Genomic DNA, 12,487 nt, shown 5'->3' with positions numbered 1-12,487 from the left:
TACTTGGTCCTAATGGACAGCTGTTTCAAAGCAGTCTAAATGGCAACCTTGAAATATTGTATTTCCTCTCCAGTAACTGCAGCAGGGGAAATGCTTGGACAGTCAAGGATTCATCTAGCAAAATCAGATGTTTGCCAAGAGTGTCGGATGCAGATCAGCAATAATCAGATGATTGCTGCAGTTCTGCAATGTGAAAGTAGTTGTCTATCATGAGAAAAACCCGTCAGGACATTGACTTACTGGGTAGCTAGCTGGGAGGGAGGAGCTATAAACTAGCTAAGCGTTATTAGGGGCGGTGCTGGAGGTGTGGCAGAGAAAGGAGAAGTGCATCATGGGTTTGGTTGGATACAGTAATAGGAAGTGCTACATACAGGATGGAAGCAAACCAAAAGGGAATTAGTTTACATGGTGGAAGATAAACATGGTAACCAACTATATGAGCGTATGTGTTAAAAGCCTAGCGCTCATGGAAAATCCCTTTAAGGTTTTCATACATATGGTATATGAACTTTTTCTGTCAGTGAAAAGCCAAACTATATTTATGGATTATGATCAAAGGGAATCATTGATGGAGGCAATGCTGTACACTCCTGTGGGAAAGATTTAACAGCAGGAGGTTGCTGAGAAATTGAAAGAAAGAAAATGTCAGCCCTTGCTTTTTAGTTGTATGACAGGACAGTTGTGTCAAGAGGGGAAAATTACTAAAGGAAAAATAAAATAAAAATAAATGTTGCCATTTAAAACAAGTTGTGCAGGCTCAAATAATCATATGTAAAATTTTTATTTTCTATTTCTTAAGATGCTATAAATTATACTATACTGTAAATTCCATATTTTCCAGAGAAGAGAATTCTAGATTAGCCTCTTCCCGCAGCCCGAGATAACAGTATGGAGCTTAGTTACAGCACATTATGTCAAGGTGATCACACAATCCTACCACTGAGGAAGGCGACAATATTCTTCCGTGTTCCTACCGCAGATGCCACGATTGGTATCAGTTCAGATTCTAGTAGTTAACCTGTTCAGTACTACGATAAAACCTGATTGAGAGTCTGTACAGAATAAGGTAAGGGGGGAGACGAGGGCCCTTTTTACAAGAGGAGTTCACTATGTAAACAATCTAGGACTAGACAAAGAGCCCCAAGGCTGTTTCACACACAAGATTCTTAGGGCACACCAATGGCGCCTGTGCATATTTCTATATTTATACGCACAGGCAGAATATTCCATAATAAAATAAAGGGAAAAAAAATGGAAAATGTTATATTAAGATAAATGAAAAAGTAAAACAAAAAATAAAGTATAAATATTACAGAAAATAAATTTAGATAATGCACAATTTGTATTAGTACAATGTATCTTTATAAACACACAAAGTCATTTATTATATTCACTTATTTAGCCCTGACATATTCCAAAGCGCTTTAAAGATATTAGCATCAATGGGGCTCAGAATCTAAGGTCCCTATCAGTATGTCTTTGGAGTGAAACACGGGGAGAATATACAAACTCTATGCAGATGTTGCCCTTGGTCGAATGCGAACCAAGAACCCCTGCACTACTAGGCACCAGTGCTAACCACTGAGCTACCATGCTGCCTAGTAATATAACTAATATATGCAGTACATGTTTGAAATCTGCATAAGCACCATCAATTTAGGTTAGCGATGAGCATTATAAAAAATATACAACTGTCCTGCAAAAACAAGACCCCTATTGCATTAAAGAGGAAATCAATTTCCATACATCAATAGAAGCAAAGACAGGTAACTTTGTAATATAACTTATTAGAGAAAAAAATGCTTTAAACTACTCCTGTCCCCCTAGGCTATTCAGCTTTATTGAATGGAGAAAGGGAGGAGAAGGAGAGACAGGCAGGGAGAGATTGCTGCTGGCTGTAGGAAGTTTTCTATCTAATCTAAGTGCTTAGTTTACAGCTATTCTGTTCAATACTGCTGTATAACTTCCTTCATGCTGCTGTTTCTCAGGGTCTTCTACATAGAGATAGGGGCGGATCTTCTTTCAGTGTGCTGGAATGAGGGAGCTGCTGCAGAAAGAAGCAAAAAATGGCTGTAGTAGGTTTTCTATCTAACCCCAGTGTTGGGTTCACATCTACTTTGTTCAATACTGCTATGTAATGTCCCCCAGAGATAGAGGGACAGGATCTCCTTCTGTGTGCTGTGTATGAGAGACATTATAGCAGCTAGTCTCTTGACTAGCTTGAGGAGCTCCTGTTGCTTCCTCGCCTCCAGATTAGTGATGAGTAGTGATAGACGACCATCGGCCAGGACATTTCATGATCAAATGTTCGCGAACCGCACGTTCCCGGCGGGCCCCATTGACTTTAATGGCAGGCAAACCTGAAAAACCTCCAGGTCATATTTGCAGCCACCAAATACTTACTAGAAGTGCATAAATAGTCCCACAACATGGAGAGTGACATACCGGGGGGGGGAGATCATTGGCAAAAATTCTCACAAAAAATATGTATTTTAATTAGGGGCCATTTTTATGCGTCTTATAGGGAAACTCTCAAGAATATGCCCTGCTGGAGCCTTGAAAAGTTTATTTTAGGCACTGGCAGGCCCCAAAAATTAGACATTCACCTGACAGAAAAGAACTTGTGATGATGTGGCTGGAGGTACTTTAGGCGGTCACTGGATAGAAATTTTACTGTAGGCCACTGGAGTACAGGCCCCAAAAATTAGGCATTCACCTGACAGAAGAGAACTTGTAATGATGTGGCTGGAGGTACATTAGGAAGTCACTGGCTAAAAATTTTACTGTAAGCTAGTACAGGCCCCAAAAATTAGGCATTCACCTGACAGAAAAGAACTTGTGATGATGTGGCTGGAGGTACATTAGGTGGTCACTGGATACAAATTTTTACTGTAGGCCAGTACAGGCCCCAAAAATTAGGCATTCACCTGACTGAAAAGAACTTGTGATGATGTGGCTGGAGGTACATTAGGTGGTCACTGGATACAAATTTTTACTGTAGGCCAGTACAGGCCCCAAAAATTAGGCATTCACCTGACTGAAAAGAACTTGTGATGATGTGGCTGGAGGTACATTAGGCGGTCACTGGCTAAAAATGTGACTGTAGGCCAGTAAAGGCCCCAAAAATTAGGCATTCATCTGACAGAAAAGAACTTGTAATCATGTGGCTGGAGGTACATTAAGCGGTCACTGGATACAAATTTTACTGTAGGCCACGGGAGTACAGGCCCCAAAAATTAAGCATTCACCTGATAGAAAAGAACTTGTGATGATGTGGCTGGAGGTACATTCAGTGGTCACTGAATACAAATTTTAATGTAGGCCAGTAGAGGCCCCAAAAATTAGGCATTCACCTGACAGAAAAGGTCTTTTATGCCGCTGTATATACATAAGAGAAGGACCATTCTGTTTTATGGGTGGTGGCAGATATGTGTGGGCTGGTATGAGGAAAATTCAATTACACGTGGTCATCACAGGTGTTGCATTACTCAGAGATCCATGCCTCATTCATTTTTAGAAATGTGAGGTAGTCCACACTGTCGTAAGCTAGCCGAGTGTGCTTATCGGTCACGATCCCCCCTGCTGCACTGAACGTCCTTTCGGACAGGACACTCGACGAGGGGCAAGCCAAGAGTTCCATGGCAAATTGTGCCAGCTCTGGCCACAGGTCAAGGCTGCACACCCAGTAGTCCAGGGGTTGCTCGCTTCTCAGAGCGTCCACATCGGCCGTTAACCTGATGTAGTCGTACACCTCTCGGTCTAGGCGTTCCCTGAAGCTGGATTCAGAAGGCGGATGTCGATGGGTTGGCTGAAAGAATGTTCTCATATCTGAAGCTATATACCGAAGATATACCAACACATCTTCAAACCACCCTCTTCTTGCAGGCACGGTAGGATTGGTACCCGCACCTGTTTCGCTGTGAGTGGAAATTCCTCTGCCAGCGCCGGCAACAGAAGAATGCAGCATCTCTCGCAGCAACGCTTGGATATGCTGCATTCTCCCAGCCCTCTGTGATGCTGGTAACATGTCCGCCATTTGTGTTTGTACCAGGGGTCTAAGTATGTTGCCACCCACTACTGGTCCTTGCCCTTTATGCTTTTTATACGGGGTCTTAAATTGCACTAACCTGGAAGCGATGGAGCGCCATGGCTCCTGCTCATCGCCCAGGAGAATGTCGTCCTCGGTCTCCTCCGCACAGCCACGGGCACCAGGGATACACGAAAAGTCCACCTCAAAGCCTGCTCTTCTTGCTCCTCCTCCTCCTCCCCCAGACACCATCCTCCTCTGACTCCTCTTCAAACTCCTGCTGACTTGTCTCAGATGGAGTAGCCCCGCCCCCCAGGGAATTCATTCAGAATTGGGACTTCCTCATCTTCCAGCATCTGCTCCAGCGACGGCTTGATCAATAACACGACGCAATGCACGCTCCAGAAAGAAGGCGTAAGGTACGATGTCACTGATGGCGCCCTGGGTGCGACGGACCAGTTTGGTGATCTCATCAAATGGCCGCAGAAGTCTGCATGCGTCGCTTGAGCAGCCACTGGTGTGGTGAAAAGAAACTAAGCTCCTTAGAACCCGTCCTGCTGCAGAGTTTGTACAGGTAGTCGTTAATGGCACGTTGCTGCTGGAGCAGCCTATCAAGCATATACAAGGTGGAGTTCCAACGCGTCGGGCTTTCACAAATCAGACAACTGACGGGCAGGTGGTGTCGCCGCTGAACGTCAGCAAGGCGAGCCATGGCCTTGTAGGATCTTCTAAAATGGCCAGAGATTTTCCTGGCCTGCCGCAAGATGTCCTGGACCCCGGGGTATTTGGCAACGAATCACTGTGCAACTAATTTCAGGATATGTGCCATGCACTGCACGTGTGTAATTTTGCCCTGTTTCAGCATGCTCAGCAGATTGGCACCGGTGTCGCACACCACTTTACCAACTGTCAAATTGAGCGGGGTTAGCCACTGATCGGCCTGTGACCGCAGAGCTTAAAGCAGGACAGGACAGGTGTATCTCTTGGCTTCAGGCACAACAGCCGCAGCACAGCATGGCAACGTCTTACCTGGCACGTCGAATAGGTTCTGGGGATCTTGTGGGGCGCAGCGGAAGAGGCGGTAGCAGTGGAAAAGGAGGAGTCAGCCAAGAGGAGACGCAGGATGGAGTAGGAGGGGGAGAAGAGGCAGGCCTGCATGCAATCCGTGGCAGTAACCCCAAATCCACACGGGTGCCATGGGTTACATGCTTGACGGCCATCAGAAGGTTCACCCAGTCGGCAGTAAAACTTATTTACCTTCCCTGCCCGTGTTTGCTAGACCACGTGTCTGTGGTCAGCTGTATCTTGGCACCGACACTGTGTGCCAGAGATACATACACTTGCCGCCGAACATGGCCATATAACTCTGGGATGCACTTCCTGGAGAAATTTTTCCTTCCAGTGACCTTCCATTGCGGTGTGCCAATTGCCACAAATTTTCTAAAGGCCTCCGAGTCCACCAGTTTATATATGGCAGTATTTGGCGGCCTTGCAGTTCCGACAAGACAGCGGTCAGCCGTTGTGCAAGAGGGTTATCCGGCGTCATCAACTTTTCACACTCGAACATTTGGGCCGCGGAATCCTGCCTTCTGCCAGATGAACGTGACGATGGCACGGTGGAAGGTGGAGTGGAGCACAAATGTGAGGAGAGAGGAGAAGAGGCAGGAAGTGGAGTGGCGGGAGTGTGACTTTGTGGGTTATGACAGCATTGCTCCCGCTGAGCATGGTGATGGAAGGCCAGGTGCCATCTTAAGGCGGTTGTCCCTAGGTGAGTGTTGGGCTTAACCCGACTTATGCGTTGACAGCACAGGCTCCAGATGGCAACACTGTTGTCAGCAGCTGAAACGTTAAAAAAAGCCCACACTGCGGGGCCATGTGCCGGTGTCCTGGGAGCGCCAGAAGTGACCGTCCATTGTGACCTGATACATTTGCAGTTTGCTTTTTGCCTCCTGCGCCCTGCGAGCTCTGCCTGCTTTTCCTCCTTCTCCTCCCTCTCTGCTGCTCCGTCTCTCCCTCTGAACTCCCCTTCTTTTTTTCTCTTGTCACCCACGTAACGTCCATTGACACGTCATCATCGTCACCATCACCACCAATGACATTTGAGATCTCGGAGTAGGCAGCAACAGCGAAGACCTCCGTCCTTGGGCTGATATGGGTACTGTTGTCAGACCGCTGGTTGGCGGCCGTTGCTACCTCCTCTTCCACATCCGATGTCAAAAATGGCTGCGCATCGGTAAGGTCTGGGAATGGATGGGAAAATAATTTCTCTGACTCGAGTGGCGGTGCTATGGTGGTGTTAGTGGTTTCTTTGGGAGTGCACACAGCAGAGAATGAGGAGGGTGCAGAAGCGGAAGGCTGAATGAGCCACTCAACCAACTGTAGTGCATCCTTTGAGGTAATCGCACGCGCCTTCTCCAACTTCCCACTTAGGCTTCAGCCTGGTGCACCTGCCCGACCCCTACCACCCCTGTGGAATGACCTGCCTCTTCCTCTGCCTGTCATTTTCAAAATGACCCTGTGCCTAAGTCCCTAGAGAAGAGCAGTATTTGTGGAAGCAGGTATATCGCAGGCCTTAATCAGTATTTTGTGGTAGCAGGTAAATTAATCCCTTATTTAGTATTTTGTGGAAACAGGTATATCACAGGCCTCAATCAATATTTGGTGAAAACAGGTATATAAATCCCATTAATCAGTATTTTGTGGAAGTAGGTATATCGTAGCCCTCAATCAGTAATTTGTGGAAGCAGGTATATTGCAGGCCTCAATTAATATTTTGTGGAAGCAGTTATATCAATCCCCTTATTCAGTATTTTGTGGAAGCAGGTATATCGCAGGCCTCAATCAGTATTTTGTGGAAGCAGGTATATCGCAGGCCTCAATCAGTATTTTGTGGAAGCAGGTATATCGCACCCCTCAATCAAGATTTGGTGGAAGCAGGTATATCAAACCACTTAATCAGTATTTTGTGGAAGCAGGTATATCACTTCCCTAAATATTTTTTTTTTGCCACAACAGTTATATCATACCACCCTGTTTATTTGTGGCAACAGGTATATCACAGCCCTCAATCAGTATTTTGTGGAAGAAGGTATATCACTCCCCTGAATCTGTTTTTTGTGGGGGCAACAGGTATATTGCACCCATTGCAAATAGTTGTTCCAATAGCGCTTGTCCCTCTACATAGCTGAGGTATCACAGCAGAATCGCACAAAACTGCTGCACAATACAAATGCACTATATACTTTCTATGTTAGAAAGTATATTATAGGTATATCACACCCCTCAATCAGGTTTTTTTTGGGGGAAAAAGGTATATCACACCCATTGCAATTAGTTGTTCTAATAGCGTTTATCCCTCTGTATATTGGGGCTCTATTAGCTAGCGTTTTGTATCCCTAACAGCCTGTCCCTGCTCCACAAAGCAACCTCTCCCTACACTGGCAAAACACAGAATGTAAAATGGTTTCCAGATCGGGTTCTGTGATAGGGTGGGGGTGTGTCCATGTGCTGAAACATTTCAATTGGCTGTCCTGTCCCACCTGATGGATGTGTCATGGGTCAAAGTTCGGCACAATGCAAAAGAATATGGTGCCGGCTAACATCGCCATACGTTCCCAAGTTCGGCGAATTGCAAATTTCACCATGAAACGACTGCCGGGAAAACCGCAAGGTCATAGGCAATATTCAAATTCACAATTTTTTTGCTGAATATTCACCATAAAGTCATCATTGCAAAAATCAGTAATGTAATATGCACGCATTGCGCACATAAGTTGATTATCTATAACAAACAATTACACAAAAGCTATGTACCAAAAGCCAGGTATGTGCAAGTTGACAATCTATCCATCAGACAGGTGCAGTCAGCATACCTTACAATAGCAGCCTTGTATACAATGAGACATTTAAAACCAGCTCTCATCTGACTAAGAGCTAGGAAGCCTCAAAGTTGCTTGATTTAAGTTTGATGGCTTGGGGGACCTGCGCCCCTAGATCATTATCATTAGGGTGACAAAAATTGTAAATTAATTTTTTTTGGGATGCCAGCTCACTCTTCTCTCACTGCTTATGGGGGCTGCATAAAAATGTTCCATTTTCTAATTGTCCTAACATTTATATTCAATAACATTTCTATACTGTTTTGTCATGACATGTGTCAATAAATATTTTTGCGACTTGTCTACTACCCAGAATCAAGGGGTTACCGCTGGCCCCCATTTTACAGTTGACAAAGGAGTGCTGCCCTACTTTTCATGTAGATATATATATAGATAGTTATATATATATATATATATATATAATATAATATAAAATGATTGTAAAGGAGAAAGTTATCACAATGTAGAGATATACTATAATAGGCATAACTTTTTACCACAAGTGTGGTTACTCACGGTACTTTGGACCTCGGTGATGGAAAAATATTATTCACCATATATCTTAATGGAGGTACTCGAATGCCAGATGTTGCAGCGTCATTTAATGAATCTTGAAGGCATCCAGGCGGGACACAGACAATGGCGGAATCAAATCCGCTTTAGACATCGGGATTCTGTCCCTATTAGTCTACGCCAGGGGTAGGCAACCTCCGGCACTCCAGGTGTTGTGAAACTACAACTCCCAGCATGCATACTTGCTCTGCTCTTCTCAGAACTCTCATAGAAATGAATGGAGCATGCTGGGAGTTGTAGTTTCACAACAGCTGGAGTGCCGAAGGTTGCTGATCCCTGGTCTACGCTGTCCCTGCCTAAAAGCAGAGTAATCGCCCTGAAATGGTCGGCCCTACTTATTGGTGGCTGTTCCCTCTTCTGAAAATCCCTAGCTCTCCAGGAATTCCCATATGTGATGATGCCTATATATTAGGTCAATATCCCAACAATGTGTGATATCTCCAAATTACAAAATGTCCCGACCCGTTTCCCCTATATTCAATGTGTCAGTTCATCAGGGGACCAATACAATAAGGTACACAATGGCACTTTGATGAAGATAGGCCAGTAGATGTACTGACCTGCGGCAAGAATTGGTTTACAGCCACAGGTTTAAATATCCTTCACCTGATCAATGCTGGAGTGTATCAAGGTCAGTTACGCATGCGCCAGCGAAGCGCGTGCATATCTATTGCGCACGTGCCCGCCAGATGCATAATCATCAGGCAAAATCAATTGCGCATGAGCCCATTAATTAATGCGAACTCTAATGCGCGTGCGCCCACTCAAAGATTAAATGATACATACTCCTGGCGAGAAGCTTCAGATCACCATACCTCAGTAGTATTGTCCGTTTTATGAGTTTTAGTGCTTTAACCGATCACACATGCTTACAAATAATAGGACATATTGAGTGCTATGTAAGTAAATAAATAAATAGATACATGGGGGGGGGGGCAAAGGGCACCCAAAAAATGTTTTTGCCCAACTCAAAAAAGCTAAGAATAACTCAAACCAATACCTGTGTATAGTTTTAATTATTAAAATGTCATAATAAACTTAGTACCCTAATAAAATAAAGAAAAGAAGAATGTGAAGGATCTGTTACATATATTTAAAAGCCAGGATGGCCAAACTGTCCATCTTTCTAGCCAAATTAAAAACACTGGCTACACGTGGATCGAATATAGAAATGGGTAATAGGAGACTGCTGCTAAAAAAGTCAAGGGTCGCCAAACAGATAAAACCCATCCTAGTTGTTACAAAATGTAATGGTTAGATCCTTTAAAGGATCACATTCACATTCTTATTTCTTTATTTTATTAGGGTACTAAGTTTATTATGAGATTTAAATATTTAAAACTATACACAGGTATTGGTTTGAATTATTCTTAGCTTTTTTGAGTTGGGCAAAAACATTTTTCGGTGCCCTTCGCCCCCCCCCCCCCCGTGTATCTATTTATTTATTTACATAGCACTCAATATGTCCAATTTTTTGTAAGCCTATGTAATCGGTTTAAGCGCTAAATCTCATTAAACAGAACAATACTACCGAGGTCCAACGCATGCGCAGTATGGTGATCTGTAGCTTCTCGCCAGGAGTATGTATCCTTCAATCTTTGAGCGGGCGCACACGCAATAGGGCTCGCATTCATTTGCAAGCGCATGCACAATTGATTTTGCCCGATGATTATGCATCTGGCGGGCACGTGCGCAATAGATATGCACGCGCTTCGCTGGCGCATGCGTAACTGACTTTGATAGACGCCAGCATTGATCAGGTGAATGATATTTAAACCTGCGGCGGTAAACCAATTCTTGCCGCAGGTCAGTACATCCACTGGCCTTTCTTCATCAAAACGCCATTGTGCACCTTATTGTATTGGTCCCCTTATGAACCGACACATTGAATATAGGGGAAACGCGTCGGGAAATTTTGTAATTTGGAAATATCACACATTGTTGGGACATTGACCTAATATATAGGCATCATCGCATATGGGAATTCCTGGGGAGGTAGGGATTTTCAGAAGCGGGAACAGCCACCGATAAGTAGGGCCGACCCTTTCAGGGCGATTACTCCACTTTTAGGCAGGGATAGCATAGACTAATTGGGACAGCATCCCGATGCCTAAAGAGGATTTGATTCAGCCATTGTCTATGTCCCACCAGGATGCCTTCAAGATTCATTGAATAACGCTGCAACATCTGGCATTCGAGTACCCCCATTGAGATATATGGTGAACAATTTTTTTCCATCACCGAGGTCCAAAGTACCATGAGTATGTGGGTATATTTTTTAGTTATTATCAATAAAAGTTACATTTTAAGGGTAAATAATTTATTCAGTGACACCCAGATGGAGGAAGGAAAGAGCTCGATAGGCAGAGAATGGCATTTTTCTATAAATAAGCTCTTTTCCAGGAGGACAAACGCTGGCTCTCTGGTACCAGCTGTTGAATGGCTATCTTATACAGTAAGTCAATGTCTGGTTCTTTAACCAGGCCTTGGACATTGACTTGGGAATATAAGCCAAAGCTAGGTTGGCTGGGTGAGAGGACTTGGATGTGGGTCTGAGGGGAATTAATGTTCTCCTTGTGGAGACCGCCAAGAGTTGGTGTAGGAGGTCTTATAGCCCAGGCAATAATATTTGTTCTGTAGCCCTAAAGGCCAAAATGGTTGCGTCCTTAAGGGGCTATGGTACACAAAAAATGTAAAGGCAAAAATTACTTTATTCTGGTGACTATCATGGTATTTTGAAGCCAGACCTCCTTTAGATTCTCTGCCACAGAGAGTTAAAAAAAAACACCAGGGACAAAATAGTATGAATAATCTAAAATAATGTTCCTTCCCAAGGGCAAGTGGATTACAACTTCAGGATCATGCTTTTGAGAAATGAAAGCTGGATTGCATTAAAATTTTATTATTACTGAGCTCTTTTATTCTTTCTCAAATGTTATACATTGAAATGCAGCTTTTACATTTCACTGGAACCTTCAGTCACCGAATAGAATTTTTTTTATTTTTTTTACGAAAATGATGTTTTTTCAGTTTGGCAACATACAACAGGTCCAGACAATTACTGCACTATGTAAATGATACATTTTTCTCCATATTATTTGCATGCTGTCCCTTGACAACAAGCCATTAAGAAAATCTGCTCTGTCTGGCAGAGGAACGATATTCATAATGTATTTACAGCAGAGAAATATCAGTAGGTGATGCATAAATATGGAGATACAGGCAAAAAAAAGGACTGCTTTTTTTTAATATTTAGCTAAGGGTACTTTCACACTTGCGTTGTGAAGATCCAGAAGGCAGTTCCGTTGCCGGAACTGCCTGCCGGATCTGGAAATCCATGTGCAAACAGATAGCATTTGTAGACTGATCCGGATGCGGATCCGTCTAACAAATGCATTGAAACACCGGATCCGTCTCTCCGATGTCATCCGGAAAAACGGATCCGGTATTATATTTTTTTGCATTTTTAAAGGTCTTCGCATTCGCAGACTGGAAAACCGGATCTATTTTACACTTGGTACCAGATCCGGCATTAATGCATTTCAGTGTTCCGGAATTATGGACGGAAAAAATACTGCAGCATGCTGAGGTATTTTCTCCGGCCAAATACCGTAAGAGTGACTGAACTGAAGACATCCTGATGATACTGAACAGATTGCTCTCCATTCAGAATGCATTAGGATAAAATTAATCAGTTTTTTTCCGGTATTGAGCTCCTAGGACGAAACTCAACACCAGAAAAGAATAATGCTAGTGTCAAAGTACCCTTGAAAAAACTAAATATAGGTTGAAGGGGTTTTCCAATCCACCCAGCCAGGCCAGTTTACCCCCTTGCATGTGCCTACCCTACTGTACTTATATGCATGGTTGCTGTGGCCATTGGTTGGATGGGCCACATGCCAATACAGCATCTCACAGCTTCAGTAAGGTATATACAAACCAGGGGAAACCTGCCTTAAATATTTTTAAAGCCTGAAAAAACCCTAATAGATACAATGGCTGCCTTATT

This window comes from Bufo bufo, chromosome 3, assembly GCF_905171765.1.
Source record: "Bufo bufo chromosome 3, aBufBuf1.1, whole genome shotgun sequence".
Classification (NCBI taxonomy): Eukaryota; Metazoa; Chordata; class Amphibia; order Anura; family Bufonidae; genus Bufo; species Bufo bufo.
This window is presented reverse-complemented; position numbering follows the sequence as displayed.